The sequence below is a fragment of the Beta vulgaris genome, chromosome 1, assembly GCF_026745355.1.
Source record: "Beta vulgaris subsp. vulgaris cultivar EL10 chromosome 1, EL10.2, whole genome shotgun sequence".
Taxonomy (NCBI): Eukaryota; Viridiplantae; Streptophyta; class Magnoliopsida; order Caryophyllales; family Amaranthaceae; genus Beta; species Beta vulgaris.
The window spans coordinates 10,299,712-10,318,239 of NC_079202.1; the positions used below are offsets into that span (position 1 = coordinate 10,299,712).

Here is an 18,528-nt window from a genome sequence, read left to right on the forward strand (position 1 = left end):
TCAGTTTTTTAATCTGATGTAGTCTACATGAGAACCACATCAGATTTTTCTCTCAACTTTCCTTTCCATTTTTTATTTGATTTTCTGATGCAGTTTTGTAAAAACCGCATCTGTTACTAAGTGACAGATAAGGTTTTTTCCACTAGTGCACCCACCAATTTCACGGTTCTAGAAAGGTTGGACTAGGCTTTTCGCGAGCTCCACCCACACGGCCCACAAGATGGGCTGGATTGGATGGGCTAGATGGTCCCGCACGATTGGCCATGTCTAGTGTAATGCCATTAGCAAAGATAATGTAGGGGTTGCCCCTATTTTCCTTTTGTTTAATTAAATTAAGTGTCTAAAAAAAACTATTTTGATGTGATCTCTTGTAATCACATTAGGAGGTCGGGTAATTGTGTTGCCGACTTAGTTGCCCGTCGTGAGGTTGCTATTAATGGTAAAGGGGTAAAGTGGTGATTAGGCCCATTAGGTCCACCCAAAAGTAAAATTAGGTCTCTTAAGTTTTAGTTGTGGTCATTCAACCAATTTTTTCTTTACTAAAGTATTTTTTATACTTGGGAAAGAAATCTGAAAATCATTTATGATGATTTAAAATATCGTAAATACATAACTTATACATATACACTAGAAACATACATAAACTTTTTAAAAAAGAAACGTGCGATATCTCTTCTTCCTCATAGCCTAGCCTGCTAGCCAAGTTATGCTCTATCACTATGTAATTCTCATCTTTCATGGCTTTTGACTCAACTCAAACAGGTATCCAATAGTAATTCTCTCTTCATACGCCACTCAAATAGGAGTGCAAAGCAAGGAGTTATTTGTGGAAATCTTTGTGAGGATCAAACCAAAGGTTAGGTCTTTGTTCTCTATTGCCCTCTCCATTTACAAATATATTGGTTTGAATTGAGTATGGCTCTCCAGTTGTGTCTCCTTTAGAAACTCAAAATCAAATTCATTGTGAGTTGGACCTTGCGATAACAATTGCAATCACCCATCTTCATTCTTCAATATCAACCATATATGAGCAACTAAAATTAAGGAAAATCTGAAAAGCCATTAGAGTAGTCGGCTAGCAGATTCGACGGCCTAGCAACACAAATTTTCTTTCTTTCTTCTAATTATTGACTATAACAACTGACTTATCATTAGTTCACAAGCATCAAATTGAAAGCTCGATTCAGAAATGTAGCTCGGATACGCAAAGAGTATGTCTGAAATTCCAAATGAAGAAGACAGGAAAGAGCAGAGGAGAGAGAGGGGTCGAAGAAAAACTTGAGCAAGCATGGAAAGAGAAAGTGGAGATGAGCTTAATAAAAAAGATGATGGCCTTGTTTAGTTGTTAGAGTTTAGAGTTTGATGTTAGTGTTTTAACTTTTTGTGTACCTGATTTGACGACTTTTTTTATAGATGTGTTTGGTAACAATTAACTAATTGTTAATAGCTTAGTGTTATTTGTTTGTGTGAAAAGACATTTATAGACATTTTAATACACATGTGTAGTATTATTTTTAGAGGCAAAAAAGTCAATGAACATATTTTTACCTAATCTTCTAAAGAAAAAGCTCCTATTAGGAGCTTTTTCATTTTAAGAGTTTTTATTTCAAAACTCTCGCTAAAACTATTTTTTACCAAACACCTCTTTTAGAGTTTTTGACTAGTCAAAACTCTAACTCTAATTGCCAAACACCCCCGATAGTTGGGGTCTTGTGAAGATGAACAAACAAAGAAAACAAAACCCAAAAGATTAAGTTGTATATATTTAGAGCTAGATGTCTTAGTATAAAAAAATTACTTTTTTATGGGGTATATATAAAAGTTTACTTTAATGGCTAAATATTCTAATAAGTGTTTTATCTCATATTTGGATAAACTTGTGAGGGATTAATGACTACAAGTGAAACTTAAGGGACCTAATCTCACTTTTCAGTAAACAGGGGTTAATACCACTTCCGCATAATGCGGAAGTGTGTGTTGAATTATAATAAGTCATTGAACCCTTTTAGGCTATGTTTAGTTCACCTGAAATTTTCTGATCTGAACTTATCTGATCTGATCTGAACTTATTTTTTCTGATCTGATCTGATCTGATCTGAACTGATCTGATAACAAGATCTTATCTTTTAGATTTTTCTCAATATATAAGAAAAAAAATAGTCATGTGGGGTCTTGTTTGATTCGTTTCAGTGAGTAATTTATTAATATTCAGTTATTATAATTTTTACTAATATGTAATGAAAGATATAGTGATTTTTAAATATAAGCATAATCTGAACTGATCTGAACTTATTTTTTCTGATCTGATCTGATCTGATTAGATCTGAAATAAGCAAAAATAAGGTGAACTGAACATAGCCTTACTGTCAAGTCTGTCTAGTGCTACAACTTCTTTGCCATGTTTAAGACATGTTGTTTTTCATCATTGTAAGCAGGTGTATGGAACTGGGTGCATATATATTATCTGTTTTTGTGATTTGTAGTCATTTGTAAGAGTTTTCTAGTGTCAGTTGATTTAGTGATTGTTAAATAGTTTGATTGATATATAGAAAATATATGTAAAATATTCTCCTCATAGGTTTAGAATATCCATTTATATAAATATAATCAATAATCAATGTTTTCATTAGTTTTTTGGCCGCTTGTATATATATGGGATATAGTCTCCAATCCAAAGTTGTATCTTAGATACTTCATTCGTTTCTTTTTGATATACACACCTTTGTACTTCGACACTATTCACACAATTAACTTTGATAATTGCTTGTAATATATACACAAATATAATATGATAACAAGTCACTATAAATATCTTTGTCAACGTTTTTTAAACTAGTATTGCCATAAAAAACAATTTGTTAGCAATAGGTTTTTAGCAGCGCCATCCATTGACAACAGCTTAAAAAGTGTTGCTAAAGGACTATTGCAACGGTTAGAGGGATTGTAGCTACACTTTCTTGCTAAAGCGGTCCTAGGCTACAATAGGTAAACCCCTCCCAACCATCGAACCACCTCCCTCGCCCTCGCCCTCGCCCTCGCCCTCGCCCTCGCCCTCGCCCCCGCCCTCCAAAACCCCCAACCTTGCCCCAACACCCCATCCCCTGCCCTCCGACTTCCTCTCCCACCTCCTCCAAAACCTCGTCCTCTACCTGCTACTTCCTCCCTTTTCTGCTTATATAATCATATTCACATGATCTGTAAATATGAATATTATCGGAAAATCATAATGATATTATTTTTTCAAAATGATCATGGACGTAACTTTCTTAATGAAATAGCAGCACGCTGCAACTGAAAACAAAGGGAGAGAGATGATGCACTTACACGCACAAAACAGATAAAATTATTAAAAGAGAGTAGATAAAATAAGGTAAAGCAGTTTCGAAGAAGGCAGGTGAGGGGGTGTTTCGCGGTGGGAGGGGAGGGGGATAGTTGGCACTTGGCAAGGATGAGCTTCGCACAAGGGATGGGGTATTTCGGGGTAGTAAGAGAGCAAAGTTATGGGGTGGTAAGGCATGGGTGGCAGGGGAGGGGGTGGGTAGTAGAGGAGAGGGAAGAAGAGAAGGAGGAGGAGGGTGGTAGAGGAGGGGACAGGGGAGGAAGGAGGGAGGAGAGAGAAAGAGGAGGAAGAAGATAGGAAAATAAACATAGTAAAAGAATCTTTTCTTTAACCTCTTTAACCAATTAGTTGTTAACCTGGACCATTTTTGTATAACACCTTCTAATGTCGGGACAACTCAATATTAAATTGAAGTTGAGACTATTTTTGTCAGAGGGACTATAGTTCGGATTGTCCTTGTCAACATTTCCAACTTTTTTTGTTGTTAATTAAATCCATGTAGTGAGATTGTAAAGCTATTTAAGCAAGCTGTAACTCCAGAAAGGGACATGATGAATAGATATTATTATCCTATTGTTTTCATTCTCTTTATACTATAATCTTAGAATTAGTTCTTCAATATCCTCTTTTATTGTTGGTTATCTCTAGACTAATTAGGGATAATCACTACATCATCCAAGGTCTGATTCATTCAACTCCTATCAATATGAGCACCCTTAAAAGGGAAAGAATGAGGAGGAGGAGGAGGAGGAGAGAAAAGAGGAGGAAGCACACCATTGAGAATGACAAGCTTTCTTGGCATTTTTATGCTTTTGCAATGTATTATGAAGGATTCACACCGTATTTGGTTTTGGGTAATTGGGTTAGTGAGAAGTTGCGATAACTGATAAGGTGTTCTTTTCCTGTGTTCTTAGCATTTGCAGAGATAGCAAATTTCGAGTGACTATGCTTGCGGTCATAAATGAGAACGTCTTGTGTTTTATGTCTTTTTGAGGTTTGTTCTCGTCAACTTTTTTTTGACTTCTTGCGCTTTAGTAAATGTGCAGTCACTCACCAACCTTACTCTATTTAAAACTCGCAACTACGGGTGGACAAGAATCAAGAGCATAATTATTCATGAACAGTTCAGAATCGGTTTGGTAAAAGTTCAATTTGAGCTCGTTTCCCTTGTTGATGAGCCATACTTGAGTTTAAAATTATAGTTCGAATAATAAACAAGCCAAACTCAAACTCATAGGTGTTTGGCTCGCAAGCTCGTGCGCTCATTAATATAAGAAACAAAATACATTTTTTATGACAATAATATATAATTTATTACAGCAAAGCCTAAATGATCAACTGAATGATAAAGATAGGGGGATTTTGAATACAACTTTTCCAAACGAAACATTAATATAAAGTCGATTAACAACAATATTAAAATCTTATAGGGCTTGTTGTTGGTACATGTTTTAACTAGTCGAGTTCCAAAATCAGCTCAAAACTCAATTATCCTCAGCAAACCGAGCTTAATCCTTAGTTTCAAGTTTGAGGGTAGTCCAAGTTTGAGTTTAGACTCGATAAAAATTAATCAAACCCAAGGTGAACCATGTTAAGGTTTCACTTGCCTCAAATTTGTTTACTAATCTATTACCGTATAATATTTGTTTATCAAACGGGGGTAATTGTTCACTATTAGCTAATTTTTTAAGAAAAATGAAATTTTTAATCCATTGGATCGGCTCGTATAGCGGCCAAACTAAATATGTTGCTTTTGTACGTCGAGATTCCATTACGATCCAGTTAAATACATAATCTAACTCGGCCCAATCTTAGCGAGCCAACAACTATTTAAAATATGAGAACGTATTGTGTCGGACTCGTCCGACCATAATCTTTGGTCGGACGACTTTCAGGTGCTTCCAATTTTTTTCAATTAGTCTTAATTTTTTTTCAGGTAGTCTTAATTTTTTTTCAGGTAGTCTTCATTTTTTTTCAGGTAGTCTTCATTTTGTTTTCAGTTAGTCTTCTTTTTTTTCAGTTGGTTTTTGTACTTCAGTTAGACTTACTTTGGGTTTCAGTTGGTCTTTATTTTTTTCAGGTAGTCTTCATTTTTTTCAGGTAGTCTTCATTTTGTTTTCAGTTAGTCTTCTTTTTTTTCAGTTGGTTTTTGTACTTCAGTTAGACTTACTTTGGGTTTCAGTTGGTCTTTATTCTTTTTTAGGTAGTCTTCATTTTTTTTCAGGTAGTCTTCATTCTTTTTCAGGTAGTCTTCATTTTTTTTCAAGTAGTCCAACTGGAAAAAAACAAAGTCCAACTGAAACAAAACAAAGTCCAACTGAAAGAAACACAAAGTCCAACTGAAACAAAACAAAGTCCAACTGAAATAAAACAAAGTCCAACTGAAAGAAAACAAAGTCCAACTGAAACAAAACAAAATCCAACTGAAAAACAAAACACTAACCTCTGCTTTCTCTCACTTTCTCCTTCTTCATCATTCCTCTTAGCTGATTTTTTTCTTGTTGTTGTAGATGTGGGGGCGGAAGCTGCTGCAGCGAGCAAGGCCGATAGTGTGGCCTCCAGAGAGGACAGTCATATCCTTGGCCGTTAAATTATGTCTGCTAAATAACTCGATAAGCCCATTTTGGCCAGTTAGATTGGCAGATGGTGGTGGAGGGTTTTGGTTTGCTAAAGTACGATTTGCTGTTCTTGCATCTCTTCTTCTTAGAGGTACTATCCATGAGGGACCTCCTAACTGCATATTGAAACAACAACAGAAAAATTCCACAAATACAGAGAAAAAAAAGGTTGTAGAAGTTGAAGAAGGAGAAAAAAAAAAGAAGAAAGAAACGATAAATTGGGATTATAAAAGAAGATTATGAAATTATTGCAGCTCAAGAATCGAAATTGGGTGGATTATATGAAAATCCAGAGAAGAAGAAGAAAGAGGACAGAGAATGTGACCTAAAAAGTGAAGCAGAGAGAAGATGTATTGGGCTCAGCCCGTCTGACAGTAAACAATACGTCAGACGGTCTGACCCAATACTTTCACTTAAAATATTCCTATATATAGATGTTGCATGCAAACGTTTTGGCACATAAATTATACCTGCCTGTTAGAGACATAATTTGATCAACATTATATAAAATTGTATATTGAATAATAATAAATAATTATTATTGTTATTGGTATGGTTATTGGATATTGGGTACAGGTACTGATACTGTCATTATTATTATTATTATTATTATTATTATTGTTATTATTATTATTATTATTTTGAAGTGATTATTATTATTATTATTATTATTATTTTTTTTTTTTTTTTATTATTATTATTATAGTATTAATTGACTATTTTTATATTTAACATTTGAGATTTTTTTGAATTGAACCTCATCAGTCCTAATTTACTTTACGTTCATACTATTCAAACATGAAACTTATTTTTTCTTAAGGATAAGAGTAAGAGAATACAGTCAATACACCCTTAAAAATTAAAATACATCATTTACAGCGTGTTTGGTAGAAAGGATTTGGAAGGAAAAGAAAAGGAAGTGGAAGGAAATTTGTTACTTTCCAATGTTTGGTTCATTAAAAAGAAATTAAGTTAAAGGAAATGGAAGGAACTAGTTTTGAAGCCCGTGCGTTGCACGGGTTGTTTTTTATATATTTTTTTTGTTATTTTTTCTTAACATTATTGATTTTGTGTGACTGTAAAATGAGATTTTTCAACACGATTTGATTTACATACTTCATTTGTTCCTTTTCCATTGCAATAATCACCACTTTGGGCAGTTTTAATTATCTATTTGGACCAATCAACTTTTAGTAAAAAAAAAACAACTTTAATTGTCAATATTACCTTTACTTTATGTTAATAGTTAGATGGATTATTGGCTATGAAATTGCATAAGAGATTCTGATTTGCATAGTTGATTCATAAAGCTAGTAAAATTCATACCATTATAGGTATGATAGAGTATAACCTTGAATAAATTCTGGGTTAATTATCGTTCGACGTCTTTTTCTTGCTTCTCGTGATAAGTATGGATCAGAATATTGGTGAGCCATTGTTGTAAGTTGTAGTGTTGTAAGTATATGGAAATGGTCAATTGTTAGCTAAACATGCATATTTATAGTAGAGTGAATCATAGCCGTAGAGTGATAAACTCTTATCTCTCAAACTCTAAATTTTATTATCTCTCAAACTCTAAATTTTATTATCTCTAAATTAATAAGATGACGTTGCAATTAGATAATTTATCTGGGATATGACCATGAGATATTTTTGATGAGGTTTACTTTGATTTTTTTTTTCCAGTTGAAACAAATTCGATTCTCATCATTTGAATATATTGTTGTAGTAGATATTTCTTAGCAATTGAAACGCAAACAGAAAAAAATAATTGAAATAATATGAAAATATGTTTTATATTTCTAATAAAAAAATAAAAAATATTGAAATAGATAAAGTCTTATCTCTCAAATTTATCTCTAAATTTTATTATCTCTCAAACTCTAAATTTTATTATCTCTAAATTTTTATCATCTCTAAATTTTATTATCTATAAATTAAGAAGATGACGTCATTATCTCTAAATTTTATTATCTCTCTAAATCTTTATTATCTCTAAATTTTATTATCTATAAATTAATAAGATGACATCTCTAAATTTTATTATTTATAAATTAATAAGATGACGTGGCAATAATTTTTTATTATCTCTAAATTTTATTATCTATATTATCTCTATATTTTATTATCTATATTTTATTATTTGTAAATTAATAAGATGACGTGACAATCCTAGGTGGCGCGCTCTATGCTCCCGAAAAGTTCCTCCTTTATATATTGATTGATTGATTGATTGATTGATTAGAAGGAAAGACTCTTCAATAAAATTTCACTTTCCTTTCCTCCCAAAAGTGGGGGAACTTGGAAGGAAAGTGAAAATTTATATCAAACATGGGAAGTTGTTTTTTTCCTTTCTCTTCCATTCTTTTCTCTACTCTTCCCTTCCTTTCTCTTCCTTTCCTTTACTAAAAATGAACCAAACGCACTGTTATAGTTGGTTTATATATATCAGGAACATAATTATTCCTTGAGAGGAATTGCAGGTGGCAGGGATTGATAGTAAATCGTAATCTCACGATTAAATATCGCTTACTTCATTTTTTGTTCCCAATTTTTGTAGGAAGATAGTTGATTTGCAAAAATGACCCGGATAGGGTTTTTGATTCTTTTTATCGCAATTATGAAGATGGCCTCGAGACCACATAGAGCTATATGGTCCCGAGCCAAAACGCAGAAGGAAGCAAACTAAACGCATATAATACACATGTCAAAGGCTACAATAGGAAAAGTTTAAATAAAAGCACCTCCTAAATTTAAGCAACCATCTTGATTTTTTTTTAAAAAAAAAGTTTAGAAAAAAAACATTAATTCAAAAAAGGAAACTATTATCTACATAGTTGCGATAATAATATTACTAAGATAAATCCGTGGAGTAATAAAATATTTTTCTACACTTTAATTTGACATCTTCTAGTTTTTTTTTTTAAAAAAAATATGTTCTTTTATTATAATTTGTATGTTTTTATATTATGTTCTTTTATGTTTAACTATATGTTCTTTTATTTTTAATTATATGTTCTTTTTTCATGGCTCATATTTTTATTTATTTAAAGATGTTCTTTTTAGATACAAAGTATGTTCTTTAAATTTAAATTGTATGCTCTTTTCATTATTGTCTATGTTATTTTCTTGAATAGATATGTTCTTTTATATTTAAATTATAGGTTCATTAGAGTGTTCTTAAACAATGTTTTCCAAAACAAAAACTAATAAATAATAGTTTATTTTAAAAAAGAGGTTTAATTTGATGTTATTGTGGGAGTGATTTGCTGCAATTTTTGGGAAGTTATCAACCGTAATTCGTGGTACTAGATTACCATTTTGCTTCTTTAATATATTTCCTTTTCTTCAAGATTGCTTTTGATATTCCACGCTATGGGTTTTGGAGCAGGACCACGTAGAGGAAGGTGGTCTCTAGTCCACCATCCACGCTTTGCAGTGAAAAACACGCCCTTTCATCGTTTCTACTCGCTTCTTAGATAATAGATACCCCATCTGTTTCGCAATAAAACTTGACCCTTATTAAAATTGGAATTTTCACAATTGCTTTAACATATGCACCAAGGATATCTTGGCCTAGTGATTAAGATTGAGGTGCTGTCACAGGTTCAAATTCCCATCTCCTTCTTTATACTTTGTACAGCTTTCGTGGCTCATATGGATCAAAAAAATATATGCATATGTAGAGTTTGTTTTATGTTTAATTTAAATGTGAAAGTTATTGCGAATAGAGTGAGTGATTGAGATCCCTTTCAAATAACAAAAGTCCATTTCTCAAAAGTAACCGTCTTGATTCTAAAACAGAAATAATACTCTCTGTTTTTTACGCAACATTTGTCTTTTTTATGAGTAGATTAAAATAGTCAAATGTTGCATCTTAAAAGAAATTGAAATAGTATATATAGATGGATCTACTTTTTTTTAAAAGATACAATACAAGTTCATTACATCATCAACAAGAGTTTATTAATCATTTTTCCATCTTTGTGGCTGCCTGTTGTGAAGTGATACCTGGACTTCCATGGTGTCGTGATTCATAAACTACACAACATCAAAAGTCTATTCTCCTGAGTTTTATTGGTATCATTGCTTTCTTGTAGATAAGAGGCACATAGTCTATGGTGCAATATCCCAACACGTGGGATTAGATCCCGTGGTAGTAGAACGCCGAAGGTGATGCTTTTCTATTCATGTTGTTTCATTGGCTTAGTTTTTCTATTTAGTTCAATGCATCCGGATATGCAAATTTACAAGAAAGGAATGGATTAAGGTTAGGGTAAATAGAAGTATTAGATTATCTCATTCATGTGTTTACCGGTCTATTAGCTTCTGTACTAGAGAAATTCCTAGTTCCAATTGCGGAGGAACAAATATACTAGTCGCTTCTCGTAACAAGTTCAGATTGGTTATTTGAGTTTGAATGTGTGTTTTTTTTTTTGGTATAGAGAGAGCCACAAGGACGAATACTGTAAACAAGATTTAACGGTAGGTCTTGGGAACGACCTCCTAAGACTTTATCCAACTAAGATAGTTGACATCTACGAGTTTGAATGTGTCTAAGTGGGCTTGTAAAACTTAGATTGAAAAAAAACTAAGAGAAATACAAGTAAGATAGTTGAGCTATCCTTGCCCGTTGCTGCACACAAAAATTGAAAATTGTATAGGGTAATCTTGTATTTTCGACTTCTTTCTAATATGACTCCTACTTATTGGGCGTTCTTTGGAATGATCTTAAACTTAAAACAACTTATTAATTAGGAATACTCGTGCAGGCGTGCAGCTACTAAACACTTGTTAGTTATGTGCATGTGGGCTTTGCTATGCTAGGCAAGTGATCCACAAACAACGAAGCAAAAGCAAAATTATGTGCAAGTTTATGTAAATACCATTTAGATGAACCAATGCAAGTAAACAACTCATGATAACCTTATCACAGTTTGAAACCTATGCTAAGACCTAAAACATTACTAATTTAAAAGCCATATGTATAATATAAGCCACGCTCTAAAAATCATGGTGAAACTGTATGTATGGATCTTAAGAAAGCAATAAAAGATGGATAAATGAGAAAGGCAAGGCTTGGTTTGACATCATTTATATAATGGTCCATCCCAAGGTAATCTTCTTCTTGTTTAAACTGGAGAAAAAACCCACCATCCCATATGCATATAATCTCATCTTTTTCTTACTTCTTTTACTCCCAAAGTTTAGTAACCCCTACTCTTTTCCCTTAACTAATACACAAATGACTGACCCATACTATTTTCCCTTAACACCTGTGTTAGACCCTAGCAGGAAGCTGACCTGGGATAGAATAAACATCTATTGACCAGCACCTCTTATTGCAAAACCCTGGACAGTTGGCATTCTTAAAATGTTTGTATTCCATATTTCTAAAATATCATAAAACTTTTTCCTAATAATTTCAATTTGTTTTTATATTCACCCCCTGATGCATCATAGATTTCGGTGACTTGTACTTCAATCAAATGTGGCAAGTTTGCTGTTTTTTTTTTTTTGTGGGCAGGGTGCCTACTGAATTGTTCTTCAATCGCTTTCCTACGGTGTTATCTTTGTCTAGAAGTGACCGGCTCAAGGTAGCATTGCCACTTTCATCTTTCAAATTCTACAAGTTGCTTTTGATTTGTCTTTGTTTTTACTTTCATGTAATTATCATGTAAATTTCTTTACATTTCTGACTGTGGGCGTAATGCTCTTCTCTTTAGTACTTTAATATATCTATTAATAAATTCCAAAGTCTAGTCCCACTGAAACTAGTTGGATTAAACCTGAGTGAAAAAGTCTGTATTAGCCTTTAAACTTAAATGATCAAATATTAAGAAAAATTGGATTTGTGGACTCTGATAAGAAATTTGTTCTACTTGTATATACATTACTTCAATCTTGAAGTATACATCCCCTTTTATGGTATGTCATTTTTTTTTTCCTGAAGTTATATCCCCACCCACCTCTTCACTTTGATCTTTTATCTCATTGCCAAAGTTTATGGAACAATCAAGGCATGTGTGAGGGTTCAAAAGAAGGAGGATGTTAAAAACGGGCAAGGATGTCAAATTGATGCAAGCAATGTGCAAAATGCTTTATGTATGATACGCGTTTTTGGGGAGAGGGGAAGGAGAGAGATGAACGTGTAAAAATGTAACGTGGTAGTGATGGACTTCCAGCCCACATGCCCTCTTCAAATAATGCAACTTTGGTGGCATTAGGTGATAACAACAAGCTCTATTTGCTTATTTTCTTGGTTCTTTCTATATCTACTCCTATGTTCCAATCAAGAAAATTAAAGGGAATTTATGATTATTGTTGTTCAAACTTCAAACCAGAGCACTAGGGGTATTGTGTTTTGTGTTTGTCTAGATAGAGAGAGAGAGTCCCACACTCACTGTCTCACATTTAATTTTTGACATAGGTAAAAAGATATGAAATATTGAGTCCAAAGTTAGTTCAAACTTTCTCCAGCAGAGCCAATCCAACTATTTTGAATAGGATAAAGACTCTAGCCAACCACTTACACCTCTTCGAGGATAACGCGAGACAGTTATTTCCAGGCAGTATATGCATTTGAGGTCGGAGCTCCTGTATGATTTCTTAATGCTAAATCAGTATTTAGGTGTGACCTGCATCAATATCTATAACCTGCTAAAACCAGTAAGACTACTATGTAGTTTTTGTACCCAATAAGTCTCTTGAATGTATAACTGAGTTGTGGGCTTTTATAGGACAATGCTTTTGGTCCCTCAATTTTCCCCTGTGGAGTTTCTCGTATATGATGTTTTCAACATCTCTTAACTGGTACTTTACGACCACGTGTATTTTCCCTTTCTGGAAAAGGAGCCGGAAACAAATTAGATCTACTTTTATTCTGCAAACGCTTTAATATGTTTTGTGTCTCAGTGAGCTGGATACGATTTCTGCTTGTGTTACAAATAATAAGTACTTGATATCTTTGTTTGGCTATGAATCACATGTTCTTTACTATTTAATTCACATCAGATATCACCTCTATACTTCCCTGTGATGATCTACCTCAACCACCTGCAAATTCCAACACCCACAAGTATACAATTCCCACAACAGCAAGTATGAAATGAAGAAAATCAGAACACAAGTAATGAGAGGAAGGTGATGATTCAGATTGATAGCAAAAAGGTAACTACAGTTTTGGTGAGCATTCGAGAGGCTCCCCACTCTCCCAATTCCAAATCCCACTTAATGATTAGCTACTATCATGCTACTACACCAGCCTTCACTCTCCTTTTATTCTTCTTTCCCTCTGTACATTCACTCATTCTGTTATAACCAATTCTGCCACGTAATATTCTTTCTGCCCCCTTCCTTAGAAATTACTGCTTTGCCCTTCTCTTGTAAGTGAGTAACCCAGGTCTCTTAAGTCGGTGCATGACAATACCTGCCCCCCAAAGTTTCACCTTGTCCTCAAGGTGGAAGGAAGGAAAACGCAGATGAAGTGAGTGCATATCCTCCCAAGTGGCCTCAAAAAGAGGTAACCCCTGCCACTTGATCAAAACCTCCACTTGTGAATGCTGGCCCTGCTGAATCTTCCTCACATCTAATAACTCCTCCGGGTCTCCAATGAACTCCAAGTCAGCACTAATGTGGGGTGGAATAGTGGGGGACACTGGAGCACTGCCTACCATCTTCTTGAGCTGCGAAACGTGGAAAACTGGGTGTATTTTGCTTGTGGATGGCAGCTGTAGCTTGTAGGCCGTAGGGCCAATGCGTTGAGTTACTTCGAAGGGACCATAGAAACGTGGTGCCAACTTCTCAAAGGATCGCTTGGCTAGGGATTTCTGCCGATATGGCTGCAGCTTTAGGAACACCCAATCTCCCACTTGGTACTCCACTTCAGTGCGGTTCTTGTCTGCAAAATATTTCATGCGCTGTTGAGCTCGCATGAGGTTGACTTGTAAATCATCCAACATGGCATCCCTATCCTGCAGCATTGCCTCAAGGCTACCCACCGGAGTGCTACCCTTAGGAGACCTCATGATATGGGGGCGGATCACGGCCATAAACCACCTTGAATGGAGACATCTTGGTGGAGGTATGAGTAGAAGTGTTATAGGAGAATTCAGCCCATGGTAGCCATCTCGCCCAGCCCTTAGGATGCCCCCCTACAAAGCAACGAAGATATGTCTCCAGATTCCGGTTAACAATCTCTGTTTGACCATCAGTTTGAGGATGGTACGCGGTGCTCTTCTTCAAAGTGGTTCCATGAAGGCGAAACAACTCCTTCCAAAAAATACTCAGAAATATGCGATCCCTGTCAGATACAATAGAAGATGGAAACCCATGTAAACGCACCACTTCTGCAATGAACACCTCTGCCACATTGAGTGCTGAAAACGGATGACGGAGAGTGAGAAAATGAGCGTACTTAGACAACCTGTCTACCACCACCAAAATGGTGTCCACCCCTTTCGACACCGGTAGCCCCTCGATAAAATCCATAGAAAGATCCTCCCAGATACGTGATGGAATTGGCAAGGGCTGAAGTAACCCCCCTGGGTGCTGTTGGGAGCTTTTCTGTTGCTGGCAGGTAGAGCAACGTCGGACATACCGCACTACCTCTTGGCGCATACCCTTCCAATACCATTCCGAGGCTAACCGCAAATACGTCTTTAATTCTCCAGCATGGCCCCCCATAGGTGAATCATGATACTCCCTTAATAAAATTGGAATGACGAATGAAGCAGGAGGAATTACATACCTGCCTTTGAATAGTAACTTACCCTCCACTAGGGAGAAATGTGGCACTTCTCTGCCCTGCTGCAACTCGTTTTTAATCTGGGTCAGAAAGGAATCCGTAGCCACTTCTTCCTCCAACTTCTTCCAATCCACCGCAAGCCCAGCTACCATCGCTCCTAACACAACCTTCCCTACTGTTTTTCGAGACAGGGCATCGGCCACCTTATTAGAGCTGCCGGGTTTGTACTGTACCTCAAAATCATACCCCATTAACTTACTCATCCACTTCTGAAATTCAGCACCTATCTCTCTTTGTTGCGTAATGTAACGTAGGCTTTGTTGATCCGTCCTCACCACAAAATGTCGCCCCAAGAGGTAATACCTCCACTTTTGTACTGCAAAACAGATGGCCATCAATTCTTTTTCATACACCGATTTTTGTTGTGCCCTAACTCCCAATAGTTTGCTATAAAAAGCAATAGGTCTATCCCCCTGCATTAAAACCGCACCCATTCCGTAACCGGAAGCATCCGTTTCCACTACAAAAGGAAACTGAAAGTTCGGCATAGCGAGCACTGGAGCTGTTACCATGGCTGTCTTCAAGCACTCAAAGGCCTCAGTAGCTGCCTCAGACCACTTGAAATTATCTTTTTTCAGTTGCTCTGTCATGGGTCGCGCAATGTGGGCATAATTGAGTATAAACTTGCGGTAGTACCCCGTTAACCCCAGGAATCCTCTCAACTCCCTGAGATTTTTGGGAATTTCCCACTCCACAATAGCTCGGATTTTATCCCCATCCATAGCCACCCCATTCTCCGATATCACATGCCCCAAATATGCTACTTCTCCCTTCCCAAACTCACACTTCTTCTTGTTCACAAACAAGGAATTTTTCTCCAGAATCCTCAATACCAATCCCAAATGTTGCACATGCTCCTCTTTACTCCGGCTATATATAAGTATATCATCAAAGAATACTAAAACAAAACGGCGTAAATACGGGCGAAATACCTCATTCATCAAGGATTGAAAGGTTGCCGGCGCGTTTGTAAGCCCAAATGGCATGACAAGAAACTCATAGTGCCCCTCATGAGTTCGAAACGCTGTTTTGTGGGTGTCTTCCGGCCTCACTAAAATTTGATGATACCCGGCCCTTAAATCCAACTTTGAGAAAATTGTTGCTCCATGCAACTCATCCAACAGCTCGTCTATCACCGGAATAGGGTACTTATCAGCCACCGTTTCCTTATTCAAAGCTCGGTAGTCAACACAAAAACGCCATGACCCATCCTTCTTCTTGACTAGAATGACCGGGCTCGAAAAGGGACTTGTAGACGGCTGTATAAGTCCTGCTGCCAGCATTTCTTTGATCAGCCTTTCAATTCCGTCTTTCTGAAATTGAGGGTAGCGGTATGGTCTAACTCCCACTGGGTTGCTCCCTTCTTTAAGCACAATCGCATGTTCGTGTCCTCTTCTTGGAGGCAATCCCACAGGAGGCTCAAAGATACTTGCCATCTTTGTCAAAACTCCTTGTAAAAAATCTGGAACCTTCTGGGTCTCCTTGCTTTCGTCCTCAGTTAGGGGTCCTGTCACCTGCACATGATTTAGTTCTAACCACAAACCCCCGCCTTCTTTTCGGAGGGTCTTCATTATGGCCTTAAGCGACACCTTTGATCGTGCAAGTGAAGGATCACCCTTCAACTTATATTTGTTCCCCCTCATTTCGAAAGCCATCTCCTGCGTCTTCCAGTTACTAACGACCGTGCCCAACGTCTCTAACCACTGCACTCCTAGAATCACGTCCGAGTTTCCCAGTCCGAGGGGTAGAAAATCTTCCTCCACCACTAAACCTCCAGGTAATTGCAACAACACACCCTTGCAAATACCCGCGCCTTTGACCGCCTGCCCATCCCCCAAGTAAACCCCAAATTCCGCGGATTCCGTTACCGGAATCGTTAACTTCTCTATAGTGGTAAGTGAGAGAAAGTTGTGGGTGGCCCCCGGGTCTACCATGACAATAACTTCTTGCCCTCCGATTTTCCCAACTAGCTTCATAGTCTTGGGATTTGATAGCCCTACCACTGAGTTTAATGACACTTCTAAAGGCATCTCCTCCGTTGGTGAGGACGGAATTTCGCTTACACTCCCGTCGACTTCAGCGTCATCCTCCTCTCGTTCTTCCATGAAAAGCACGCTCAACTCTTTCCTTGGGCATCTATGGCCCACTCCCCATTTTTCATCACACTTAAAACAAAGCCCTTTGGCTCTTTTTTCTTGTAGCTCCTTCTCTGTTAATCTCCTCATTTCTCCAGGTCCTCTACTAACTTGACTCATGGGTTTCACGTTATTAACAGAGAGTTGAGAGGCATTAGAGTTAGAGGCCCAACTCTTTAGGTTAGCAGCTGTTCCCCCAGATGGCCCATAATAAGAAGATACCTGAGAACTTGGTCCTCGGTTATAAATTGAAAACGGCCCAGTTCGAGGCCCAATCTTCTTAGCCCCATGGACTCTATTTCTCTCTTCCAGCTTCAATGCCAACTCCATGGCCTGATCTAAGTTATATGGATTTAAAACCCGGATCTCACTCTGTAACTCAGCATTCAACCCATGTATGAACTTACCCATCAAAATCTCTTCCGGAATTCCTTCTAGCGGTGCCGCAGTTTCTATGAACCGCCTCCGATAATCCCAAACCGTGGTGGTTTGGGTGGTGGCCAGCCACTGTTCATGTAACGAGCCGGCGTTGAGGGGTCGGAATTGACTCAACACGAACTTCTTTAGGTTCTCCCATGACCGGAAGGGTCGCCGCTTGTTCTCCCATTGATACCACCGTAACGCGTCTCCCTCCATGGCAACCACCGCCGCCTCGAGTTTCTCCCCCTCCACTAATCCATAAAAGTCGAAAAATCTTTCCCCTCTCAAAATCCAGCCATCCGGGTCGGACCCATCAAACATAGGCATGTCCAACTTTCGGTGTTTCCAGTTACCTCCGGTTCCGATTCCACCGCCTCTCCCTCTGTTTCCTCCTCGCCATCCGTCATCTCCACCCCCATCAAAGACCTCATTCTCGCTCCTGCGGTTCATTCCTCCACGCACATCTCCACCGTCGCCTTCTCCACCAAGGTCGATTCTCCTAGTCGGATCTGTACGGATTTGTTCCAGCGCCACCCTAACTTCCGCTTGGAACTTGTTTTGTTCCACCCTAGCCACCTCCAACAGTCCCTCCAAGTTTTCCCTCGTTCGATCTATCCTCCCTTCTAACCCGAAGTTCGCAACCTCCAGATCTTCCTTACTTCTCCTCAGCACCTCTTCCATCCGCTGCGATATCTGCTCAGCGATGGTTAGCTTCGCCGCCTCCATAGCCGCTCCCACAGATGTGGATATTTGTTCGGCGATGGAGTTTTGCAAATGGGTCAACTGTGTCTCCAAGACATCCAGCCTCTGGTTCGATGTCGGAGGTGCCATTTCTCCTCCCCGGCGCGACCGCTCTGATACCAACTGTGATGATCTACCTCAACCACCTGCAAATTCCAACACCCACAAGTATACAATTCCCACAACAGCAAGTATGAAATGAAGAAAATAAGAACACAAGTAATGAGAGGAAGGTGATGATTCAGATTGATAGCAAAAAGGTAACTACAGTTTTGGTGAGCATTCGAGAGGCTCCCCACTCTCCCAATTCCAAATCCCACTTAATGATTAGCTACCTATCACCCAGCCTTCACTCTCCTTTTATTCTTCTTTCCCTCTGTACATTCACTCATTCTGTTATAACCAATTCTGCCACGTAATATTCTTTCTGCCCCCTTCCTTAGAAATTACTGCTTTGCCCTTCTCTTG

General features: G+C 37.5%; 1 long non-coding RNA gene across 1 annotated transcript; it reads left to right on the plus strand.

Annotated features, from left to right (window-relative positions):
* The first annotated feature begins 577 nt into the window (after positions 1 to 577).
* Positions 578 to 1,517, plus strand: LOC125491891 (uncharacterized). Its single transcript, XR_007268468.1, has 2 exons — positions 578 to 856; positions 1,156 to 1,517. It is a non-coding gene; the product is annotated as an uncharacterized LOC125491891 (long non-coding RNA).
* Positions 1,518 to 18,528: the final 17,011 nt, after the last annotated feature.